The sequence below is a fragment of the Sturnira hondurensis genome, unplaced genomic scaffold (assembly GCF_014824575.4).
Source record: "Sturnira hondurensis isolate 20B ecotype Veracruz unplaced genomic scaffold, ASM1482457v3 Scaffold0008640, whole genome shotgun sequence".
NCBI lineage: Eukaryota > Metazoa > Chordata > Mammalia > Chiroptera > Phyllostomidae > Sturnira > Sturnira hondurensis.
This window is the reverse complement of record NW_028081271.1, coordinates 17,702,970-17,729,172: the sequence shown is the minus strand read 5'-3', so window position 1 is coordinate 17,729,172 and position 26,203 is coordinate 17,702,970. Positions and strand designations below refer to the sequence as shown.

The 26,203-nt window shown below is 44.7% G+C and overlaps 1 protein-coding gene across 1 annotated transcript in view; it reads right to left on the bottom strand.

The window, feature by feature from the left end:
* Positions 1 to 26,203, bottom strand: part of UNC5D (unc-5 netrin receptor D) — a 223,033-nt gene that overhangs the window by 152,907 nt on the left and 43,923 nt on the right. The gene's annotated exons all lie outside the window — the stretch shown is intronic.

Genomic DNA, 26,203 nt, shown 5'->3' with positions numbered 1-26,203 from the left:
CCTTATAATTGTACAAAAAGCACTTGAAAATCAGTATGTGTCTTCACATTATGCCTTTCTTCCCTGAACCAGTCTGTGTAACCTTTCAAAACTAAATCATTTGTCTCTCTGTACCCTGGAACACAAGACACTTCTTCTAATGCTCTTAATTCTACCAGATGGATAAATTTAGGTCACCGTGGGCCCAGGAAGTGCGGTCACGCAGCTCTCGCAGGAGCGATGCAGGCAGAGCCCAGGACCTTGCCAGGCAGATCTTTCTCATCCTAGCGTTCACATTACTGGGGAGGTGTTTTGCTCCAGTGTTTCTGTGCTATAACCTTTGCTATTCCTTTGTGTGTTGCCTTGTTTAGTTTATAGTTTAACACAGAGGGAAAAATATACAAGCTTCTTGTTTTTTAGAGAAAATGAGTGCCATGCCACTTGCTTTGATTAAATGCAGATTCTATGTGATTCTAAAAAAACGAAACAAAATACTTAAGCTCAACAAAATGGCTAATGTTTTTAATCACACTTATTAGTTGATAAACCATTTCCCAAATGATCCTGATTTAAAAATGTAACAACAACCCAGAAAGATAGATATTATTACCTGGGCTGAGATTTGGAAACCTTAAGATCACACAGGTCAATGAGGGGTAAAGTTAAAATCAAATGCCAGATTTGTGTGTGTGTGTGTGTGTGTGTGTGGTTGTTTTGCTTTTTCACTGCAAAGTCTGTGTTCTTCTCTGTAAGTCTTTGAGTTGGTTTGGACCAACTACAAGGCTTTGCTTTGGCTTATTACCAAGAATCTACCTTCCACATGACTGCTCTTGCCACTGTGACCTGGGAGTGAGTGACTCCCTGCCTCACTCTGAACCCAGGCTGTGACACCACATCACTGGACTCACACTGCTCTGGACCTTGGTGGGACTGGATGTTGGTACTGGACACTAGAAACTGCAGGTCTAGCCATTTCAACCAGATCCTTTAAAAACTGTACCAGAGATCTCAAGAGAAAAGGATTTTCATCGCAGGCAACAAAAAGAGGCTAAACAAATGTCTTCAGTGTTCGGCCAGAAGGTGTATGCACCCCTAAAATTGTTGGCTGTGGTTTGGAAAAAGTCTGTAAGTCAGAAAATGGTGGAACATAAGAGACCACTTACAAGGGAATATTCGGGTTTTGGACCTGGCAGCAAGTTAACGGGCACTTAAAGCTAGACTGTTGATTTTCCTAAGCATTGTAAAGTTGCAACCCCCACTTTCTGTTCACTGAGTCATATCCCCAAGGCAGCCCAGAACATCAAGGGGCAGACAGCCTGGCTGAAGGTGTTGCTGCCAACAGCACTGTCAGAGGGGGGCCTCGCAGAGGAGACCCAAAGCACAAGGACCTGGTGAGAATCACCTGGGACCTAGACCACCAGAACTGCCACTTGGCACCTGAGAACCAACTTCTTATTCTGGGCAAAGGGAACTGAATATTAAAGCTACAGTCTGAACAAAGGAGGTGAGACCCCATGCACAGGCAATCTGTGGAGATGTGGGATGTCAAGGGGTATTTTGTCTGAAGGAAATGACCTAGTGACCACAGGGCTTGATTGGTCACTGGTTTCATCTCACATATGCAGATATCAGAGTAAGAAGTGTGCATACACTTGGTTCTTGGTTCTAAGTGCAAGGAGGCCCTGGTTGCCCTGTGGGAATGCAATAGCTTTCTGTGCTTGAGCCTGGGAAGAATGGCCAGGCTTTTATCATGATTCTGATGGAGAACAATGTCAGACACATGCAGAATGCAAATGCTTATATGGACCTGTTAGAGATTCATCTTGTCACGAAAGTACCACATAAGCAATGCACAGGAATTATTTTCTGGCTAATATAAAATCATATTAAATATGAAAATAGCCATGGTAAAGCATGCTCTGAAGAAAGGGCAAGAGCTATGAAACGTGAATCCCAAAGCAAAGCTCTGTACCAACTATAAATAGTCCCGTATGGTCAGGCCCGAGGGTCATCACGCCCAATATCCTCATCTTACAGGTGAAGAAACTGAGTCCCAGGGAGGCACATGGGCATTGCATAAGAGCTCTCCGCAGAACCAGAGTGAGTTCCTTCTTCGTGTGCTCTGTTGCTATGGGAGTGAACACCTTAGGCACTTTCCTGCTTCAATAAAGCCTAATTCCCCTACTCTGTACATACGCTGTCATGACAAAGACAAATGAGGCCTGATACCTGATGATCTGAGGGAACTGGGTTGACAACTTTCTAGCAGGGGACAGTGTGTATTGTGGCTGAGAGAACCTGGGGTCAGAAGAGCTGCGTTGAGTGGCTGCCTGACACCAGCCGTGGGACATTGTGCAAATCATGGGCAGCTCTAGATCTCAGCACACCTTCCATAAAATGAGGCAGTCGGGCCAAATGACCTCTCGGATTCCCTCCAGCTCTAAGATCCTGTTTCCGCAAAGCTGAGACCACAGACGCACCAGCAGAGACACCGCTTCCATTGCTGAGTGATGAGTGCTGTGTGGATGTGGCCACACATGTTCTCTGGAATCCTGGAGGCCCCAAAAACGTGCCCTTGGGAGAAGCCTGGCTTACATTTGGGATAATGTTTGTCACCTTCTGGCATATTTTTCTTTTCCCTTTGTAAACTATTCTGGCTCTGAATGAATCCTAGTCAGTTAACTGGATTAGATAGGGACAATTTAACCAGTGCTCTTTTTCCCCCCTCTGGGAATCACGATACAAGAAAGAGAGAAATTGGGTCAGAAGATTCATTCCTAAAATTTTAGAGAAAATCCCAGGAAGTTACACAAGACACGCATTTGCAATGTAGCCCCTAGAGAGGTGCGCTGTCAGGCATTTACGGCCATAACAGTCTTGGCTTGCCAGCACAGAAGCAGAGGAGGCAGCCTCTTGGGCACTTGTAAGACTTGGCCCTGCCTGCCCCTGACTCCAGGTGTAGCCAGTCTGTAGCCAAGGTCGACCTTGTCAGGGGCAGAGCAACAATAACCTTTCCCTGAATTTTGGGATCAAGACCACTGAGAATTCCAATGAAAGTCAATCCCCGATCATACACTGACCACACAAAGCAACAGTAAGCAGGAGAAAACAAGTTGTAGGTCAGCGAGTACAAGAATGTACGCGGTCCAGACGGATGAGACCCAATCTTTCCCACTGATTCCACTACCGTCATAACACTTCCTATGAGAAGCAGATAAGGTAAAGCCCAGAGTTTGTCTGTTATCAGGGAAGTAGTTGATGAAACTTACTCCATGGAATTAATCAACCCAGTCCACACACACACACACACACACACACACACAAGATTTCCAGGCATGAAAGGATTCTAAACAAAAAAACTCAAATAAAAAGAGGAAATGAAAAAGCAGGAAATAAAAACAAACATCAACAACATGTTTACACTAAAATTACAACACAACTCTGGATGTAGGCATCATACGATCACGTCATTTGTAACAATCTCAGTGCTTTCGTGACTCGGAGGGGAACGTACGATTGTGATGAATAGCTAATACATTAGAGCAGCGAAGTTACAGCTGTGCGCTAGAACTCAGATTCCCTATCGGGGAATTAAGAGCATACCCCTGCTAATTATGGGATGACTGAGAGCTTTAAAATGGAATAAAATGCCGGGGTGAAGTAGCTTCTACTCTTGGGTCTAAAACAGTGTGGCACGTCACTGCCATTTATTTGGGTAGGAGGAGGCTGGCTACTGAAACGGTGCTGGTACTTTGGGAGAGAAATGGCGAACACAAAGAGCAAGGGCTTAGATGCTCTGGATGGAAACTGTGCTGTGGGTCTGCCTCCCACCTCGGCACTGCAGAAACCCCCAGGAATCCCCACACCGAGGACGGGGTACCAGACTGGGCCTGTGTTTGTATTCTGAAATCAATGACCTCACCTGTATAAATAGGGGGATTTTTATGATTCTATCCAGATTTGACAATTAGTAATTCTATGAGTTACATATTTTCTAGAAGGGGTCATGCAGTTGGAAATATCTAATTATTATATCGATGGTAAGTCTCCTACTAGGATACAGCATTAAGCCAGCTCCTCATAGTCTCTGTGAGAACAAGCCTGTTCTTTGTCCCCGGAAGAAACCCAACTTACTTTTGAACCCACACAACCTCTCCCCCTAGGGTTATTGAATTTAATACCTAATCCATTTCTGAAAATAATTAATTTCAGAGTATTGTTAAGATGATTGTGTGCTGAGTTGTAATGTCTCCACTGCTCAACACTAAGGGATAGGAAAGAAAAAAAAGCCAGAGGAGAAAAGGTAACATTTCCCTGATTCTACAATCCACGTGCGCGCTCTTTATACCGACGTCTTGAAATCAGGATGAGTTTTATAGTTGATACCAAATTAAAAAGTGGCCCTATTTAGTGGTCTATAAAGTAATGGTCCTTCTTACAATTGATGCCATCTGACAGTCTGTAAAATATGGTTTTATCTGTCACATATGGACCAAACTCAGACTTTTTTTCCTAGAGGGAGAGGGAGAGAGGGAGAGAGGGGGAGGGGGAGGGGGGAGAGGGAGGGAGAGAGGGAGGAAGGGAGAGAGGGAGCACTGGCGCAAAGGAGAATTTCTGTTTATTTACCAACTGGAGAAGGCGTGGGGCATTTTCTGCAATGACGACTGTTTGAAAATCTTGAGTCATTTTCCGCAGAAACAAAGGGCTGGGTTTTGTTAAGTAGAGAGGGCCGCATTCTCAGGCAGAAGAATACCTACACACCATACATAGATTATTCTCCAGGGCCATAGACTGCATGGCAGCTACCGAGGGAACGGTGCCCCGGGTGTGCTAAGAACCGGCAGCCCCGTTTCTCCGCCTAGCAAGATGATGAGTCAAACCAATCTGGGTAGAAATGACTGGATTAATTAAGCCAGGTGATTTCGTCTGAACGTTATTGTTTGGAACTCATAACTCCACCCGAAAGGTCATTGGGTTTTACTCTAGAGGGTGTGTACAAAGCTGATAAGAGTTAGGGAAGAAGAGAGTAATTTGATAAAAATCAATGGAAAGCTTTTTACACTTGGCCCCATTTTATAATTTAAATTTTTTTTAATTTTTTAAAAAATTTATTTATCTTTAGAGGGGAAGGGAAGGAGAGAGGGAGAGAAATATCAACGTATGGTTGCCCCTCATGTGTCCCCTGCTGGGAACTGGCCTGCAACCCAGGCATGTGCCCTGACTGGGAATCCAACCGCGATCCTTTGGTTCACAGGCCCGCACTTGATCCATTGAGCTATACCAGCCATGGCACACTTGGCCCCATTTTAAATTTTAAAATCCCTGGACACATTTTGTTCACATCTGTTTAATCTAGAAAGATGAACTGCCTTTTAACCATTCCTTAGTAGATGGATGTCGGGGCAGGTGGGGGTGAAGCACCTGCTTCTATGGATGGAGAGTTAGGTTACAAGGAGTTTCAAGTGTTCGCCAATGTGCTCAGAGCCAGTCTAGACGTTTACTTAAGTAAATACATCTCTGGCACCAACAGGTCAGACGTCTGGGAGAACACACTCGCAATTACAAACCAGCAAGGCAGCTGCATACATAGATTTAGGCTCCACGTGTACAGGTAGGTTTGCCTGGTAGTATTATCAGAAAATGTCTGAACGTGTACAGAGAAATAATGAAGCATCTTTTTTTGCCAGAGCTCTGGGGATGCCTGGATGATACATGTTCCCAGCTGGTGCTCTGGGGACAGTAACAGCAACACACGGCAAGTGGAAATTGTACCTTGCTCGCTCCGCTTTCATCATTTTTCAAGCACTCCTATGTTTCAGATGGCTTTGAACCCAAATGAGCTGAAGGCTATGTGTGCCCTACTATAAACGCAACACCTTACAGAATCTAATTAATCATCTTCATTCATTTCTAGCCTAAAAGCATGGTTTCCATGGTTTACCAAGCACCATCATCACAGAGATACTTACAGCTAACCAGAGAGTTCAATTCCAAGGGGACGCTGTGGTTTCATCTTTTCATTATAATTACAGTTTGAAACTAAATCCTACATAAAACACATATAGATATTTTAGGGGCTTCTAAGATACTACGATTATTTTAACATGTATGAGATACTCCGGCGTACCGTGCATAGTTTAGACCTTGAGAGTTACTTGTAGATTTACATTTCCTTCTTTCTTTGCTTAAAAAAAAAATGAGTAGCCCAAGGGAGAAAAATCCATGTGGTGTTTTGCAGACACAGTGGAACACAGGGCCTGCTGCCCCTGTGCTCACAGTTCCGATTACTTATGAATGAGAATGACATGCATACATCAAGAGGAAAAAGAGACCCCACGGGTTCTAAACGAAAACTGAGACACAGCCCTGCTATCTGCCAAGGAGCAATTTAATTAAACTCTTATTTATTGCTGGACGCTCCCGTTTCATGGCTTGCAGAGAGCGGCAGCAGCAGCAGCCGTCTGTGCTCATTACAAAAACAGCCTTGCTTACTTTCCGAAGGGTTTGCAGATCAATAATCATTGAGACAGATATGGCACAGCCTGAATTGAGAACTGAAGCCGGCATGTCTTCAATGAAAAATGAAACACACTTATTGTATTTGTAACTAATGTTCCTTAAAAGTAAAGCAAATATTGATATTCCAGGCACACATAAAAACCAAGATCTATAACAAAGAGTGTAAAATGCACACTGCATGCATTTAATAATCATACTCCATTTTCAATAACGGGAAACAAGGCACAATGACTGCTATAATTCACCAACCCCTTTTTTTTCTTCAGCAAGCACCACATTGTTTTATTACAATAGAGCAATCCTGCCACATTACATTTTACAGTATGTGTACGAGAACCATAAATACACCAGCCCATCTAAAATATGCAGCACCCGATTCTACCAGCTTTAGTGATACTTGCAACTTTGCTTTTTATGTGGGTTTCACATTTTGTTGATGCGTTTGCAATGAAATCAGTACTGCCCAGAAGAGAAATTATTTTATATTTCCATTAAAAGCTACAGTAGTAAATAAACCCATCAGGGTTTATGTAGATATCCACGAGAACATCGAAGAGAGCCCGTTAAAGTGCCAAACCCTGTGTTAAACATTTGATGAAAGAGTACCTAGAAGGCACATTTTGAACATCTTTTTTCAAGTGATGGAGTTTTAAAGATATTTTGTAATGCTGTGCCAACCTCTGCAGAACACTCAAAAATCACGGGAAGTTTATGTTTGTCAGGAAAGCAGCTGCGCAGCTCTGTGCCACCGGATGACCCGCCGTTGGGGCGGGAAGGGAGGTGGCGGTGATGCCGGGAAGCCTGGAAAAGGCGACCAGAGACCACTGAAGTTCACAGACTTCTGGCTGAACACATGCGCACATGCACACTCAAAATCAGCATGCAGATTACAATAATTAAGGGGTGATAAATAATAATTAACAATCCTGTAATTGAAAAGGCCCTCTTGTAAAGAATAAATTAACAAGGAGGCTTCTGTAGGCAAATACATATAAGGAATGTGGGTCAAAACAGCTGGCTGATTGAGGGGAGGGGAGAACCCCCGCAATTAATTAATTTGGAGAGGTACTGTGAATGGTGTTGAGATGTCCCACATAGGGTTCCCCTTAAAAACGTGGCTACAGTAAAATGAGAACGAATAGGGGGTGTGTTTGGATGGTGTCCCGTGAGGCTAGGTGGCACGCGACCTGTAATCCTTTGCGTCATTCTCACGTGCTTCCTTTCACGGAAACTTAGAGCGATCTGAAGGTGGACCTAATCGGCCCTTTCATTTCTCTAGGTGAGGAAATCCGCTGAGAGAGAGGAACCCATCCAGGGTCACGTGGCCAGTGATTGGCAGAAGTAGGGTCTGAATTTCTGTCTGTGGATTCCAAGCTCGGCCTTGCTGTGCGAATGCGCGAGTCCAAGGACAAACTAAAACAACGCCCGTAGGTCCCGTGTGTTGTAAATGAGTGCTATAGGATACTGATTTTAAAGACCAAAACCGTGCCTCCGGTAACACTGGTGTTTGAGGCAGGGTGTGTGTTCATGGGTCGCAGTGAATTCCCTAGAGGATGTCTGCATAAACTCTGGTTTATGACACTGTCGTTTTTAATGAAAACGTAAAAGAGCTTCTTTTCTGGGCAGGGCTAATTCCACTGCCAATCCACCGACAAAATGTGAAAAAAAGGTATTCCTGACCATTAAAAGGATGCACAGCAAATGATTAAAGAGCTGAAGAGATCCTGAATTGTTGCTTCTACTACAGATGCCGCCCCAGCCCTGTTCCCACCTCTAACCTAATCTACCAGAGCTGCAGGAAGGAAGAGAGCTGTCGATCATTGACAAAAGGTATGCTCTAAGACGACTTCATTTTTTTAGTTTTGTAGAGGAAAACTGAGAAAAGCAAAAACAGTATGATGCATCTATATGAATTTATTTGAATTTATAATTCTGAGATTGCATGTTGTTAAATACCTTTTTGAAATTAAATAATGAAGGAAATGACTCTTACTATGTCTTGATGTTCTTCCCTGAAAAAAAAATTGAAAGTTGGCAACACTCAGCCAACCCCTCCTCTTAGGGAAAAAGAGGACATATTTTCATGTGAAATTCAGAAATTTGAGAGCTGTTCACTCTCTGAAGGAGAAAGACCAAGAAATGGCATAAAGTCACTTCCCTGAAGCTGAAGTTAAGTAAAAGCAGAAGCCAGAGAAGAGGATGCTGAAGAAAGAGGAAGGGAGAAAAACAATGGTGGGGAAAACTCAGGCATAAGGGAGTAATGAAGTCATCACAAAAAATAATAAAAATAAAATAGAATGTACGCCTCGGGTGTTCACAGCCCATTCTCTGCTCCTGAGCCCAACGTAATAGAGATTTTGCTCAGCCAAAGAAAGTAATAAGGGAAACAAATAAACATAAAAATGACTCAAAGTTTGACACACTGGATGTACTGACCAAGTGCATCCCAGATGTGGCTTGGGATCGCTCTGACAGCCACGGTGGAGAACAGGGTGACAACTATGACCCATCAGACAGGCAGGAGAAATTGCCATCTGAGAGGCATGGGGAGAGGGATAATTTATTCTTCTTCTTGCTGACTCTATCACTTGGAGCTTAGATCCATTAGTCATATTGATTCTAGACCTTCCACCTTGACTGGTACAGAGCATTTGCTATGACAAAATCAAGTGGTTCACATCCTTCATTGTTCTACTCGGAGAGTAAATGTGTTTGTCACTGAGAAAACATGACTCCAACAGATGCTACATCCCTAAAACCAAAAGCGATCACTATTGTTTGGAAAGAATACATCAGCCCTGACTGGAATATGATGAGCTGGAATATAGGATAAGTGGGGACAGGATGAAGTTGGACCAAATTGTTTTAGGAGGAGAGGATAAGAGCTGCAAATTTCAACATGACCTGAAGGCAACAACGTATGACAATGTGAGGACAGCACAGAGGCAGAACCACTTCCCCAAACATGCCTGTGGTATGCTGAGGACTAGCAGAAAAACAGAGAGAGTGTTAGCGGACTTAATACTACTAGGAGTAACAATCAATAGCCACCTGCTGAGCTATGTGTTAGGAACTAAAGTAAATGGTACAAAGATACCATCTCATTTAAATCAATCTTCAGAGCAACCTTAGGAGGCATTATTATCCCACTTTGCATATGAGGACCTTGAAGTTCAAAAAGGCTATGGGATTAGTCCAAGATCAAACCACTAATAAAAGGAGGTACTTGGATTGATCTCTACCCATCTGTAAGGTCCATGCCCTTAGTAATCTGCTTACAGTAAGCGAAGCCTTTGTCAAATTTCACAGGGGCCCCTAAAGGTTGTCTTGCCTTATCTTGCAAGTGGAAAGAGTAACCACTCCACTTAACAAAATCTCAATGGATTGTGACTCTCCTAGCTGCGAGGTTGAGAAGGGGATCTGGCACTTATGTCTCCTGCCTTCAACATGTCACATTTCCTCTAGCCAGGTCAAGTGCAGCTGCGATGTAACGCTGTGCATCTTGGGTTTGAAAGGACTGCTCTCACGGTGACTGAGGTACACATTCCAGGAATACACTGTGCTCCCTACTGTGTACCCGTGGAGGTTTTGACATGGCTCAGCAGGCTCTCTAGTTTGAAGTGACTTCCTCTGCAGGGTGGTGGCCCCATGAGATTTGTCCATGGTGTGCATTTTTGACCCACCAGTTTAAGGCCCATGTACCATTTTGCAATGTGTATTTTAGGTCATGTGGAAGAAATCGGGCCCTCTGAGAAGTGGAGGGGGCATGCAGGCAGTGACTGACCTTTGGGGAAGAGGGCACACACCTGCCAGACTCACTGTGCTCCTCATACTGATTTTCTCTTTATCAATCGCTCCTCATACAAATTATTTGCACCTTTCACTGTCCAGAGCTCATGCCCCCCAATACATGTAACTCCTTGATTAATCAGCAAAATCTAACACAATCATTTGTTTTGTTTTGTTTTGCTGGAGCTTTGTGCCTTGTCTTTTAAGCATCCTCTCAACACACATTTTCTGAGTGCCTATTACATGCCAGACACTCTGCTAAGGGCTGGCTAGAGAGAGCTAAAAATGACAGTTTCCACTGCTTACAATGTGATCACAGGCCAGCAGGCATACAGTAGCAGCTCTCTATCGATGCTGGGCTTAATACAAGAACAATGTTATTGAGCGCCTGCTCCGTGGCAGCCACCGTTAGATACCATGTACAGCATCTTAGCAAGACTCTAGCCTACCCAGCAGCAAAGACTTGGCTTAGGCATTCTCTACCAGGGCTGACATTTGACAATGTTTGTAGACATGTTCTGTTCTCACGATGGAGGGCAAGAGGGTGGTGGTCCTATCATTCTCTCCAAGCAGGAGAGCCTCCACAACCAAGGAGTAGCCAGCTTCAGGCATCAAAGGTACTGAGGCTGAGAACCCCTGGTCTGTCTTAGGCTCCTTCAAGTCCAAGTCAGAGTTAAGTACTGACTGGCCAGTAAGCAGAAATGGAGAGGTGATTATCTTTGATATAATCTGTCCTCAATTGCCTCACAGATCCATAGTCACTTCTTGGAGCCAGGAAGGCAATATAAACCAGGAAACCCAGTAATAAGAGCATGATGAGAGCCAGGTTCCGAAGTGATTTAAAGCAAAATTTCAGACTTCAAAGGAGGCAAATGAAAGGGATAATGGTTCCAGGACTTTAAATGCAGTCAATAAGGGAAGGCACAATAGCGTGAAGGAGACTTGATTAAATAAGCCTAACAGAACCAACATGTGCTGGGTGAGAGCAAACGCCAGGGGTGACTGAGACAATGGGGAAAGGGTCAGAAGAAACGAGACACCCTCTCCACCTGGTGAATTGAAGAGGTGATCTGGGAGAAAACAAAAGCTCTTTCCCTGGACTTTGAGAGCATATCTACATTATCTGGAAGAAAAGACCCTGCCTTGGGCAGCAATAATGATGACACTGCCTTTGTCTGCCCTGAACCCCAGGCAGCTAGCGAAATACTCAAGCAACTGGGTATCTATAGCCCGAAACACCAGGGCTTTTCACAGGCCTCTAATGGGCTCGAAGTCATTGCTAAAGAGAAAGATCTCAGCACATTTTAAGGAAAATGTGAAGCACATACAAAGGAGGCGAAAGGAAACCTTCAAAGGCTTTGTCAAATGGTGGGGGAAGTCCCTGTTGAATATAGAGGTGAGGGGCTGGCACGGGGGCATCTAACGACATAAAGGTCTCTGACCCCTCTCTTCAGCTGCTGCCTTTGTTCTGAATCAGGGGAGAGGAGGATGCCCATTAGGTGAGCTGTGCAGAGTCAAGGCCATGTTGCTTAGCGGCAGCAACATCAAGGATGGTGACAGTACATGTCTACATTGTCCACACTTTCTCCAGTCAGCTCTGAACAAGCCCTGCAGACATGAGGCCTTGGAAAGACAGGCCTGCTTCTTGGGGGGGGCGGGGGGGCGGCGGGGGGGCGGGCGCTGTTGAAAGTAGGTTTCTGCGGCAGCTTTCCCATTCTGATTCCTGAGCCTTTTCTCCAAGTTCAAAATTAGTTACAAGTACGTAGTTCTTAAAAAGTTAGTTCAAGTGATGACAGAGAGAAATACGTATTTAAAACTTCTTACCTGTTTCCCTGCTGCAGTCTAAGTACTGGGTCCTTGAACTAAAATATGGACTTTGAAAAAACAGACAAATACATTTGGTGTCCCACTTCTCCGACTGAAACTCTGTAGTAGTTCCCTGCCACCCGTGAGCAAAAAAATCCAGTCTTCTCAGGATGTCAGCAAACAAGTCATCCTGTGATGTCACACCACGTACCCCCACTGGGCTCTCCCCCAGAGATTCTCCCACCCATTCTTTAGGCTCTCGAAACGAAGCTCACTGTACTTCTTGGCCCCACGCAGTTTTACACCTGTGTGCTCTGACCACGCTGATCACGGGCCCTGAGCATTCTGTGTAACCTTCCATTGCAATGACCTTCCATTCACAGATCAAACACCTGCCTGGGAATAACATTCTGCAAAGCCCTGGCTGACCGCTCCGGCCAACAGAAATAACCATGCTCCTTCTATACTACTATTGTTATTTTTATAGGCAGTGCATTTTGTTTTAGATAGTTATTTACATATCTATTTGATGTACTTGATGCTTGAGCTTGTCAAGAATAGAGACCATGTGTCACTCAATGCTGGATGCCTTGAGACAGAGAAGTCATCTGTGAAAGTCGTAGGAGATTAAAGCTATATTACACCAAGCAAGGTCCATGACTCTGATATCGGGTGTAGCAAAACTGTACTATGCCCCGGTGAAGATGGAGTAAAGGGTGGGGGGGCCAAATATATGGTGAGGGAAGACGATTTGACTTTCGGTGGTGGGCACACAATGCAAAATACAGATCATATATCACAGAAATGTGTAATCAAAACCTATATAATTTTATTAACTAATGTTACCCCAACACGTTTAATACATTGATAAAACTTAAAAAGCTGAAAGGACAAAACAAAAGCTATGTCTTGATGCCTTCCAAAATAAACATGCTTATTCAAATACACACACACACACAATAAACGCAATCCAGCAATTGTCGGTTCCCCTCTGCTTTGAGGTCTTTTCTCCCCATTTAGCTTTGCTTATTTTTTCATCTACCATTGTGATTACCCCCTCTATAGCACCAGTTCATACTGCTTATTATTTGAGTGATTTAATTAAAAATGAAAACGTGAGCCCTGGCTGACATAGCTCAGTGGATTGAGTGTGGGCCTACGAAGCACAGGATCGCAGTTCGATTCCCAGTCAGGGCACATGCCTGGGTTGCAGGCCAGTTCCCAGCAGGGAACTCAGGAGAGGCAACCATACATGGATACTTCTCTCCTTCTCTCCTTCCCTTCCCCTCTAAAGAGAAATAAAATCTTTAAAAAAAAGAAGGTATTAGGTGAATGCAAAATATTTTTAAAAATGAAAGTATGAATTGTCAGGCTATCAGGAAGGAGACACATTTTTCCAGGCAAATGTTCATTATCATGTGAGATATGACTCCTCTGAATATACCCACACATTGTAACTGAGTCCCCCTCCTCTGCAGGGGACAGAATTCAGTCCAAGGGCCCCAGTGGACGCCTAACACCACAGACAGTACCAAACCCATACACTCTGCATTTTCCCTACGCACACACCCCTTCACTGAAAGGAAGCACTCTGTGCCTTTTCTTACGCATACCAGGATTGACAGCAACCCTACTTTTGTACTCCAGGGACATTATTAAATAAAATTAGGGTGACCTCACCACAAGCACGGTCATACTGTGACACCAAGATGACTACTGAGTGACTGATGGCAGGAGCATCTGTAGGGTAGACACACTAGAAAAAAGGTGACTCGTGTCCTGGGCAGGAGGGAGCTGGATGGCATAGAATTTCGTCATGTAACTCAGAGCAGCGTGCACATGAAAACGTATGGAATATAATTTTTGGAATTTTCCGTTTCATATAGCAGACTGGGTGAGTGAAACCACAGAAAATAAAGCTGTGAATAAGGGGGCGGGGGCAGCTGTACAGAGATGACAAAGTTGAAAGGAAAGATTCAAATGACTGACCAGGTCGCCTCACAGGTAACTGAGGCACCCCAGTGACTGACTGCCCCTGTCAAATTTTGGTGGCACTGTGCCAGTCTGCTTTTGTGTGTCCCTGTGGTGGCACGCCAGAGCTTCCTCCTGAAGGTGATCTCCAAATGACACCGTGGAGCCAGCACATGGCCGGTCAGTCTGATACTTTCTGCACCCAGAAAGTGAGGTTTAAACCACCATTTGTCCCTAGGAGGGGCCAGGGCTGGCAGTTTGTGCAGGATGAGGAATATCACACGCGATTAATAAACACATCTCCAGAAAAAATCTGTTGGGAGGACTGACAGCCAGCTCTGTAAGCCAATACTGAATCAACAATTAAAAGAACAGTTCCAATTCAGTTAAGTCAGAGCCAAGAGAGATTCGGTTATATTTAAATCAAAAATCACCACAGCAGGGGATTATCAGCTGCTCGGCTGAGAATGTTGGATGTTTTTCTTGGAAGCTTAACTGATAGAACCAAGTAAATCTGAGTTTCTCGTGGTTGTGAGCTAGGGCCCCGTGTCTGTCATCTGTGGGGTGGGAGCCGCAGCGGTTTATAAAAACCCAAGCTCTGGGAGTTTCAGTAAGTCACTGTGTCACTCAGTGTGCTTAGTGTGCTGAATCTAAGGCGGCTCCAGGAGGAAATCCCAGCTCTTTAAGGTTTTTATAGAGTGGGCGAGTGTGAGAGCAATGCGGCATGAAGGAAGAGGCGGTAGATCCCAGTCCTGAAGCCGAATTGCAGTAAGATCACCTGGGTGTACCTCGATCGTACCTGTAGACAGGTGCTTATTCTGCGGATCTCCAAATCACCCCATGAAAGAGAAATGGACATGCTCTATTTTGCCAGCAGTTATGTGAAAGAGGGCCCATGGTGCCGGTGTGCTTTCTAGTCGCCCACAGTTAATTACAAGCAAGAGACATTACAGAGGGTGGCATTTCTGCCCAAAGAGACTATGCCAGCAGCAGTTAGGACTTGAGAATCATGGCAAAGGATTACCAGGAGAAGCTGCTATTGTATGTACCGGCTGTGGTGGCTTCCATTTTATCAAGTTCTGTTTAAAAAACAAAGGCAGTCGGCAGTTGCGAAGAGAATCAGGATGGTGTGTGGTGTGCTTCCTGGAAACATTAAAATCCGTGCTGCCTCAGCAGGGCTGGGATGGAGCTCCTGACTCCTGCCCATGGAGCGCTCCTGCCCAATCACAGACCCGCAGCCCTTTATGGGGAGGTCTCCCAGCCTGCGTTCACTCCTGCCTAATTCAGGATATAAAGAGTGTTTATTGCTGCTACACTGTGTAAGGAGGCACAGGACAGAGAAATAGCTTTACGCCTTCATTATGTTAATTGAGAACCCACCCATTTCCTTTGCTTATGTGTTTTTCTGAACATTTTTACTATTGATTGACTGATTGCTAGACTAATTTCCCCTCCCAACTGCCTTCCCTCTTGATCCATTTGCATTTTCTCCCAAATTGAGAAACCTTAAGCACAAGATGACAATTGTGTGTTTTTCAAAGACTACAGGATGCAATTTCCTGCCAGAAAAAAGCAGGGGCGGGGGGAGGAGAGAGAGAGGGGGATAGAGAGACGGTTTGTGAACACTGTCTCTCCATCCCACCAAAGTCTGTTCAAAGTCATCTCTGGCACTGAGCAACTCTGCCAAACCATCTTAGAACTTGAACGCAGTGCACATTCCAATGTCATGAAACAAAAGGGTTTAGTTGCCATGGAGGAACAATAAGGCTCGGACCTAGAATCATAGACCCAGCAACAAAACAGAGGAGAGCAGCAGGCGTGCACGTGTGCACACTCACACCCATGCGCACTAACATATGCCGTCCTCCCACCTAATACTGGTAGCTGTAAATGTGCAAAATAAGGTGGTGGGCCAGTTAGGGACAGGCATGCTCTCTATGCCCCTCAGTTTGTACTCAGCATGCGATGCCCCGGTCATAGGAAGGCTTCATCAGGTCGCATTTAGGAGAAGGCCACCTGCGTTCCATTCCTAACTCAATTACTCAGTAACTGTGCCCTCAAGTAAGCTGCTTAATCGCTGTTCCTCAGTTTCCATATTTATGCCACTGACATATTATTAGCACCCACCTGAGAGGGGTGTTGGGAGGATTCAGTGGTCAGTGCCCGGCGTAGAGTGCATGTGGAATAAGGTCAGCTATTCAGCAGTCTCGGCGACCATCTGTATGTATGAAATCAAGGATTCTACAAAACAGAGGTATTCCTGTGGTTGCCTACCCACAAATGGTAGCTTTAAGGATCAAATGAGTCAATATATACACGAAAGTCTTTGTAAAGTTTAAAGTGATCATTTGAATTTAAGAGTTTATTATTTTGTGTACTCACAACGATTTTGTAAATACAGATTCACTAAGTCACCGATGCTTCCTAGATACTTACTCTGTTCCCAGGGGCAGTTGCCTTTTCTGCTAAGTGGGGTAGGAAAGCTACCGAAAAGTATAATGTGCATTTCCTAATATGCATTCCCTAAAGGAAACCACCTTGACGAAATATGACCTCTAGTTATAAAAAGGTGAATACAAGAGGAAGAGAAAAAGAAAAAAATGTTCAAAGCAATGTATTTAGAGGGAAGGAAAGTACGTTGTCCTCATTTGGGCCATATCACCCATTAGGTTAGGTGTTTCTAAGCAAGACCGACCAGTGTCAGCTGGGATGGCCCCGGAAGAAGTCAAAGACTGGCTGGGTTTAAACAGATCCTCCGACACCTTGTAAAATACAGAGAGATGGAGGAGGTCAAGGTCATGCCAAGCAAGGAGAAATGAGGAGGACACAGAGATGGGGCTGTAAGGAACACAGAGAGCAGTGCTTGGGAAGAAAGAAGGCGAGTGTGTGAGCTGACCTAACAGAGCATAGAGAGTAAAGGGGCGGCGCAACTAAGCGACCTTAGTAAGAGTCCCTGCAGCGTCTACCTTGTTTTGAAAAGTGTGCAGCAGTCGCCCCTTACCTGCATGGCCCTCGGTGGATGCCTGGAACCCTGAGTAGTCACAAACCTTATGTATGTATGTATGTATGTATGTGTGTGTGTGTGTGTGTATAATGTTTTCCCCCTACCTGCGTTCCTAGGATAAAGTTTCATTTACAAATTAGGCACAGGAAGAGATTAACAATAACATAATAAAAGAGAACAATTATAACCATGTACTCTAATAACAGTTATGTGAATGCGGTCTTTCAAAATGCAGTATTGTAACCCCCGCCCCCCCCACCCTTTTGCGATGATAGGAGATGGTTCAGTGCCTATAGGATGAGGTAAAATGAGGTACTCAGGTTGCCACCCAATTTAAGACATGCACATTTTCCATTTAATATTTTGGGACCCTGGTTGACCAAGGGTAACTGAAGCCACGGAAATTCAAACATAACCTAAGGTGGGATGCTCTAACTTCCTCTTCCGTGCCGTATCTGCTGTAGGAATACAGAACGGGACAAAAAAGGAAAACACGTGCAAATCAGGGACTTCAGATGGTTTCTATCCTTTTCTTCCCCAGGAACGAACTAGAACTTGCCAGAGAAGGATGTGGTCAAAGTCAGCACATTAAAAAAATTTACTTAAGGGCCCATATTAACAATGAAGGTATTTGGGCTGCAGACAATATCAGTTATTTATTTAAAAACTAACTTCATTTCTCATCTCCCTGGCGATAGCAAGTTTTTTTGCAGAAATGTTTTCAGAGACGTAATTTACTGCCACTTAATTACTAGTATTTAAGCAATGTAACATTCTCTTTTCTTAAGAGTCCATTAGGTTTCTATTATAATATTATACATTCTGATCAAAGGTGGCTTCCTGCAAAGGTTCTCATTGTCAGTCTCCTCAAGGCAAAGTTTCTCCGGACTATTAGTCAGGCTGTCTGCTCTGGCTGCTCCAAATTAGATTAATTATTTATACCTGAGGTCCAGTGCTTCGGAACTTCAGCACCTCACTTAACACTCCTCTAGTGAATTATTAAGAGTCTTGTTTTTTAAATAAAATCCTCATTTCATAGTCTGTTTGATTGAGGTTAAATATAATAACTAGTGATTCTTGTATTAAACAGTTGGATGTCATAAGACTCTGTCCCGGGTTTTATGCCAACGAACACATTCGAAACAAATGAGCCCTTCATCGGGAATACCCTCGCAGGGAGAAAGGGCAAAGGACGCCAGACCCGGAGACTGTCTGGCACCCGTCTGAGCAGAATTGTTACAATAAGTCAGAAATAGCGTTGCAGCTTCCCCTGTTTGTATTTCAGGAATACATCAGAGAGATGAAAAGGGCCTTAGGAGCTCTCTAGTCTCCTTCCTTATGTTACAGAAAAAGAAAAACAGATTAATATCCCACAAATGGCCTTTAGTTCCCAGTGGCTTGATTTGTTCCAATGGCCACTTTTAGGTATCGGTCACAAGCATGGTCATGGGGAGGGTCCTTCATTGCTCACAACAAACTCTGCTCTGGCTTCTTTATGCAGGAAAGAACTTTATTAAAAGGTAGTGCCCCGAACCTCCAGGAAGGCCAAGGCGCCAGGCCCCGCACTAAGCAGCCAGAAGCAATGTCTGGCGACTCTGTAGAGAATGGGACAGTTGTTGGCTGTCACTATCCAAGAAATGCCACATGGCTCACAAGCATGAGACTTGGGACAGATGCCTGCTCTTCCCACTGCCACCAAGGGCTGGCACCTCCTCCACTGTCCTCTCCAGAGAAGGGTGCCCACACAAACATCGCCTCCCCCCGCTCACCTTCTCCACCCCACCTTGTGCAGGGACACCCCCTTGTTGGGGCCTAGCCACAAAGACGATGAGAAAAAGGGTTTTCTGGCTTTTATCTTAAGGAGGCAAGATTGACAAAGAAATGGCCCACATGTTAGAAACCATGACAAATGTCCATCAAGTCTAACAAGATGAATGGAGCTTCTTTAAAAAGTCTCTGCTTTCCACAAGGACATCTAAAAGGAAAATGATCTCCTTCCAACCTCTGTACCCCCCCCCCAATAATATGGCTATTAACACACACATGATCCTGGCACACTTTATAAAACATCCCACCTCTGGAACGCCCCTTCTAGTTAGACAAGCATTCGGGTCTAGTGACCCGTCAGTAACGGAAGTCACATGGTGGCAACAGGAAGAAGGGGACCTTCTCCTTACCCACCCTGCATGGACTCAGGTCCATGGCCTTCCCCAGTTTTCTAATTCCAGTTCCGTCTTGACTATTTGATGAGATAAAAACAAAAATAGTGCCTAGCATGTACCAGCTCAAGGCAAGAATCTGTCAGTTTCTTAGCTGTGGGGCCTTAATTCTCAAAGACACGGAATTATTTTGAGAAGGCTGTTTACCTTGATGTGAGCAGAATTAGCCTCAGACACTAAGCCTTTACGGCAAGTTTTATTGTCCAAGGCAAATATAACCTGTTAAGATTTATAGGCTTTATTAACAGCAATAACCATTTTACAGCCAACATCAGTAAATCAGGGTTTATTGAGAAGTCTACAATTTTAATCTGTGGAAAACCATTAAAATGTCGGGTTTTCATTGGACATAACTTCTAACTTTTATGAAAGATAGATTTTCCATTTAATTGGGGAGTATAAAATAGCGCAGTGCGGGAAAATGAATTGTTTTGAGAAGAGCAAATTGGTTTTAGCTAAACAACAAGAGTCAAACACTGAAGCTGCTGTCTTCAGTTAGAACTGCCCCAAGGTTAAGGTTAAAAGTATCTGTAGTGACAAATGTGTTCGAGTCTATCTAGCTATAGAAAGCTCACAGAGTTTAGAAAAACTTGACTTGTCACCCATTCCCATTTCGGGTATTGTGGAAAAAGTACGGGAACTATTAATTCATCCAAACCAGTATCTAAATGAGTCTGGTGAGGATCTTCAAGTTCATGGATATTTTTTGAAAAGGGTTTATATTAACAATACCACTACCACTCATAAGACTCGTTAGTGGGATAAATAAATAAGGTGAACAAATATTGACAATCACCAGCTTCTGTCAGTGACTATTTCTTCCAGGTGCTAGATTATAAGAGAAGGAAGCAGGAAGCTTTTTGCTAAGTGTCTTTGTCCTTTAATGACCTTGAAGGGCAAGAACAGAGGATGCAAGCAGGAGAGGCTGTGAGGAGGGATGGTTTTCAAAGCACTGACTTCTTCATGAGGCTGAACACATGTTAGATATTGCAAGAGCTTCCATTTTAATCTGGTTCCCTAACCACGACAGGGTCCTGCATCTTTGAGAATCGAAGGTTCATGAAACTTTAGAAGAGGAGGAGGAAGAACCAAAATCACAATAATCTCTACTATTCATTTACTATTAGAAACTATGCTGAGCGTTTTACATATTCTTGAAGTGGCTTTCTTTCCCTTTGATGCCCAACAACTGTACCAGAAAAGGATCGTTTCCACTTTGGATGAGGAATTTGAGGTTCAGAGTGCCTAGCAAATTGCTAGAGGTCATAGCATTTCTTTTTTTTTTAAAGATTTTATTTATTTATCCTTAGAGGGGAAGGGAAGGAGAGAGGGAGAAGGGAAGGAGAGAGGGAGAGAAATATCAATGCAGGGTTGCCTCTCGTAAGTCTCCTGCTGGGAACTGGCCTGCAACCCAGACATGCGCCCTGACCGGAATCGAACCGCGATCGTGTGGATCGCAGGCCCGCGCTCAATCCACTGAGCTACACCAGCCAGGGCGAGGTCGTATCATTTCTGTGTGCGAGTCAGGGTTTGCCCCTGGGTGTGTTTGGCTCCAAATTTCATACTTCCCCCCACACTGTGCCATCCTCGGTTCTGTCTCTGCCATTTCCCTACCCCACTGGTGACACCGGGGAAGGGAACCCTGCGGCAGGCTCCAGTAGACATTTACCAGGATGTGAACGGGGCCCTTCAAGACAACGAGGCATGGCAGGGCCATGGCCAACATTGTAATGCCGTAGAGATCACCCTCCGTCTTCCTACCTTCCCTTTTATACGCCCCTTTTCTTTCCCCCGTGACCTCCTCTCAGTAACTTCAGGCAGCCTAGCCCCTCCCATCTCCTAGGATCGCCCAGGCTCCTGGCCCTTCAGACCACAGGGTCCCGCTGCCGGCTCCCTGAGTCCCTCCACTTCTAAAACCTCGAATCCCAGTGCTCTGCTCTGAGTTCTATCACCATGTTATCTGTTTCCAATAAAGAAACAAAATTTACAGCAGATTTAAGATTAGCACATTAGCAAAAAGAGATTTTTAATGCTAAAATCTCTATTCCTAAGGGTGTACTGGCAGACATTACAGCAACCATATAAGCTATCACTGGCCTAGGGGCTCCCAAGCTTCCAAAAGGCTTGGAGAAACTAACTAAATCCACAGGCTCATTAAAAAACAAACAGAAACTATTAAGGAAAGAGGTGATTTGAGCTTTAAGGTTAGATTGGCTTCCTACTGATCTGAGAGCTTGGACAAGTCCCTGTAGGATGGGCATGAAAACAATAGCTTTCTAGAATCTCTGCAAATTAAACGAAATAACCTACAGAAATTAAATGAAATAGCATACAGAAATAACACACAGCACCTGGCACAGGGGACACACCATAAGTGGAAGCTCTGTTCTTACACCAACCACCCCCTCTCGTCACGTCAGTTAGTTAGTTTCCAAGCCCTGTCTTAAACTGCAAAGATAATCGTACAGGTCTTGTGAAAACAAGACTTTTCACAAGACTTGGACTTGGCCCCGACGTGCCTTTCAATGTGTCAGGCAGGAGGCTTCCTAGGCCACTGCAGCAGAAAACCGAGTGCCCTGTGAGCCACCATCCTTTCCAGGGATGACCCATGGGCCACCCACCCAGGAGGTAGGCAGAAAGGGAACCAAGTGGACAGGGTGAAACGGCCTGCCCGGGGAAGACGACTGATAACATTTCACAGTGACAATTACATAACTGATCGATTTCGGGACACAGTTCCCAATAACTGTCACACTAAACAGTCATTACCTGGAGGGTCCTCACATGATGGTGAAGAGAGCGAGCACAAAGACAGACATTTTGTGAGGTGATGACCGCACGACAGACACTGGCAGGTATCTCCACCTGGGAGACACCGACTGTGGAAGGTTAAGAGTGTTTTCCCTTCCCTTCCCTACCCTTCCCGTTCTCTCAGCTTCCTGCTCTCCTCCTGCCTTCCCCGCCACAACACCACACGTGTTGGTGGTGATCACTACAGTGCAGGCTACTGCCGAACTGAAGGAGCTGTAAATATTGGTGCACAGATATAGGTAATGCCAACTCGTAAATAATTGAAATTCCAAAATAACGCAAGTGTTCAGATCTGGGATGCTTGCCTGCACTAAGACGATGCTATAAATGCTTGTCGGGCTCCACAAGAGCTCATTCCACAGTGAGGTTGCAGCACTTCATAGCCATCCTCAAATATAAAGTATAGACACAAGGCACTTGTTTCCCCGTTTTGGCGGGGAATTTGTATTTTTAAACCAACCTCCAGCCCCAGTTATTCATCAGAATGGCCCTCTTTTTGTCTGCCTGACTCTGAAATGTAATCCTACAACTTCTGCAGGATTAAAATGAAGAAAGTTACAGGATGTGAAATGGAGAATAAGAAGTGCATTGAGGTGAACAGAGTGCCCCCTCCAATTTCAGGTCCACGTGGGACCTGTGCATGTGACCTTACTTGGAAATAAGGCCTCTGCAGATGGACTGTGACCCAGAGTATTAACGTGAGGCCATACTGGATTAGGGTTGGTCCACATCGGATGACTTGTGTCCTTATAAGAAGAGAGCAATTCAGACCCACAGAGAGAAGACCACCACAGGGAGACAGAGGTGGAGACTGGGGTGATGGGTCTGTCTACAAGCCAAGGGGCACCACATACAGCCCCAAACCACCAGGAACCAGGAGAAAGGCATCCAAAAGCACCGTCTGTGAAAGCCTGCAGGAAGAACTAACGCTGCCTCCATCCTGATTTGACTTCGGGTGTTCAAAACGGTGAGAGAATCCATTTTTTATTGTTTTAAGCTATCTAGTTTGTAGTCATTTGTAACAGCAGCCCTGGGAGCTAATAAAGAAAGTGGAGCCCACGGTTCCAAATTCTGACAGGAGGGTAGGTCCCAGGGAACAAGACATCCTTTCGTTCGGGTATGTCCGTATTGTGCTCTCTCTCCTCTGCTCACCAACTCTCCCCAATGTGTTTTCAGCGATGCTTGCTTGTGTGGCGACTGGAAGGTTTTCACATCCTGTTCTGTTCTTATGGTTACAGGTGAGAAGCACCATTAGAAGCTAATGAAGAGGGAAAATGAGTTGAATGAACAGGCTGAACTCATCTGCCTTCAAGAACAGGGTCAAGAAATGTGGAGGGATGTGCAAAGAACTGTCTTGAAGTTCAGCAACCCAAGTTCAGCCTTTCCTAAGTAACTGAACAGGTAGAATACTGCTGACTTCCTAGGGGTTAGCCCACACCCCGCGGAATCCCCGCTACCAACCACCGCCCTAAAGAGCCCTGAAGTCCTGTAATTCACAAATGCACCCCAATCTCTAGAAAGCTGCTCACAGTGTAGATGGGTGTTTGGATGGGTGTGTGTGCAGGGAAGTAGGAGCGTGTGTGCATATGTGTACGGGGATGGATGTTGGCATGGGTGTGTGTGCATGTGTGTAGGCTATGCTGTGTGTGCAGGGGTGTGGGTATGGGTGTATTTATGCCTGCATGCAGACTCATGGATGCATTTACACACCAAGGCATACTGTCCCTTTTGGCTATTATCTTACCAGACTATACATCTTTTACAGTCCATTCCTTTGTTCTCTTTTACTTACTTATCTTTTTTCTGTCTTCAAAGAACAGGTAGAGAGTGTTTTACTCACTTGCTAGTATCAGAATGAGCAAAAACAACAAAATAAAAGTCTAATGGATTTCAGTTTTGTCTGGGGCAGGCTCTCATATAACCTCAAATGTTCATCGACACAGAAAACTAGTTTTCATTCATAGTCAACAAAATATGTATTGAGCACCTGGATATGAGAAGCAGTGTTTTATTTTCTGGGGATACAGTGAGAGAAAAAAATTAACAAAAATGTCCCTCATGAAGCTGAAATTCTAGTGGCACAGACAGAAAATAAAGACAGTATGTTTGTGATAAGAGCTAAGGAGAAAATATAAAGCCGAGAAGAGAGCTTGAACACATATGTAGGGTTGCGGGTTAGTGACACATTCAATAAAAGTGTCCAGGGCAGGTCTCACAGGGCACGTGATATCTGGGCAACACAACAGCTGGGGAAGAACGTTGTAGCAGAGGGGCTGTCATGTGCAAAGGGCCTGAGGTACATGCATGGGTGGTGCACCTGAGGTGGAGTGAGCGGGCCGATGTGGCTTAGGGAGGTCAGATGCAGACTAGCCCAGGGTGAAGTCAGAGGTAACAGCAGGCCAGATCACGCTGGGCCACGTAAGGTACCGAAAAACCAGAGACTCTTACCTTGAGTGCACTGAGGAACTTTTTAAAGATTTTGAACGCAGTTAGCCCTTAAATGGCTGCTAGACCTTTTGTAGGTCATTGATCTGAGCATCAGTTTTCTTGCTTTTAAAATGCAAAGGCTGTGCCAGGTAAATATCAAAGTTCTCTTCCAGCTGTAAAAATTGATTACTAGACATCTGAGAACGTTAGGTTCCCACAGGCAGGTATCTAATAAAAACATGACCTTCCTCCCTGTTTCACAGCTCTCATGTGCTGCCAGAGTTGACGGCGGTGACCCAGCACAGGCTTGGAAGGCCGCCTGGCTGCAGGCGCAGCCAGTGTGACACGGGCGAGACATTTCGATGCGTGAAGCATTTGTAAGTGGGGATTTTGAGAGATGGGCAGAGAATGTAGCGCACTGCTGATGCCCAAATGAGACTCCCAGGAGAGCTCGGGGCGTCCTCAATGAGGCTGACACGCTCACCTGTGCACCGAACACCCCGCTGCCTGCCCCACCTGCTCAGGAAACTGGGGCACACTCTGGAAAAAACAGGGTGGCAGCCAAAACAAAAAGGAAAAAGAAAATCAAATAGCTTTGTTTCACATCAAATCAGAATCTAAAAAATAAGCATTTTCCTTTCTAATCATTTCATACCATGCATAGAATGTTCACTTTAGTTTTCAAGTCTGTTTACTGAGTTCCTCTGAATCATCTGAACTTTGGACGGTGCCCATTAAGTGTGCTTCCCACCTCATCAAGCTGGTGTGTGTGTCTTTTTGTTCCCCTTTATTTTTCTGCTCCCTTGTCTGTTCAACTATGGAAGCCTACAACAGCGTTAGCTAAAATGTGAAGCAGAGTCTCCTGTTGTATTATTTGTTTTTTTTAAATACCTCTTCTTCTCAGTGAACAATCCATGGCTCTAAGGATAGTTTCCTAGCTTCCCAGAGTCAAGCTATAACTCTGTAACTCAGCTCAGGCCTATGTTTCGAAACTTCCCATCCTACCAGTATCCCCTGTCCTTCTGTGTGAACCCTGCCCCCACCCAAACTGCCTTAATAACGTATTCCTAGCTCATCAGAACATCTTCCAATAGTGACTGGAAGGTGTAGGAAGCCTTCCCTATTACCCTATTACTGCACTTGATCTTAGCCAAAGGCTGAGAAGCGATGTGTCCTATTACTGATAGTTCTTTTTTTGCAATAGGACAGAAGTGCTAGAAAACATGCAAATAATAAAAAACACTAAAAAAAAAAACCAGTGACACAGCATTGTAGATGTCTCGCCTGTGACGAAAGAATGACAGATCGCAGACCAGTGGCCCCATCACCTTTCATGTCATGTCAGCACAGCGACTAACACATAATAAACATTCATTAATGTTCCGTAAGCAAATCAAGAATGAACTCGTGCAAACACCACTGAAACTCGGTGGTACCAAGGCCTCCCTCCTTCCCTGGGCACTAAGGCACATGACCTTGCCTGTGAAGGTGCAGACGGACCCATAAGCCACACGTATGTCAGAGTGTCCAAAGTCACTGACTGAGGACACAGAGGTGCCCCCTACATGATCTGAGGTCACCAAAAGCAATAACACAGACGAGATCCTACGCAGGCTGCCTAGCAAAAGCTTAGTGTCAACAGACAGTAGTCAAGAGGCAATTTTCTCTTGCAACTTAT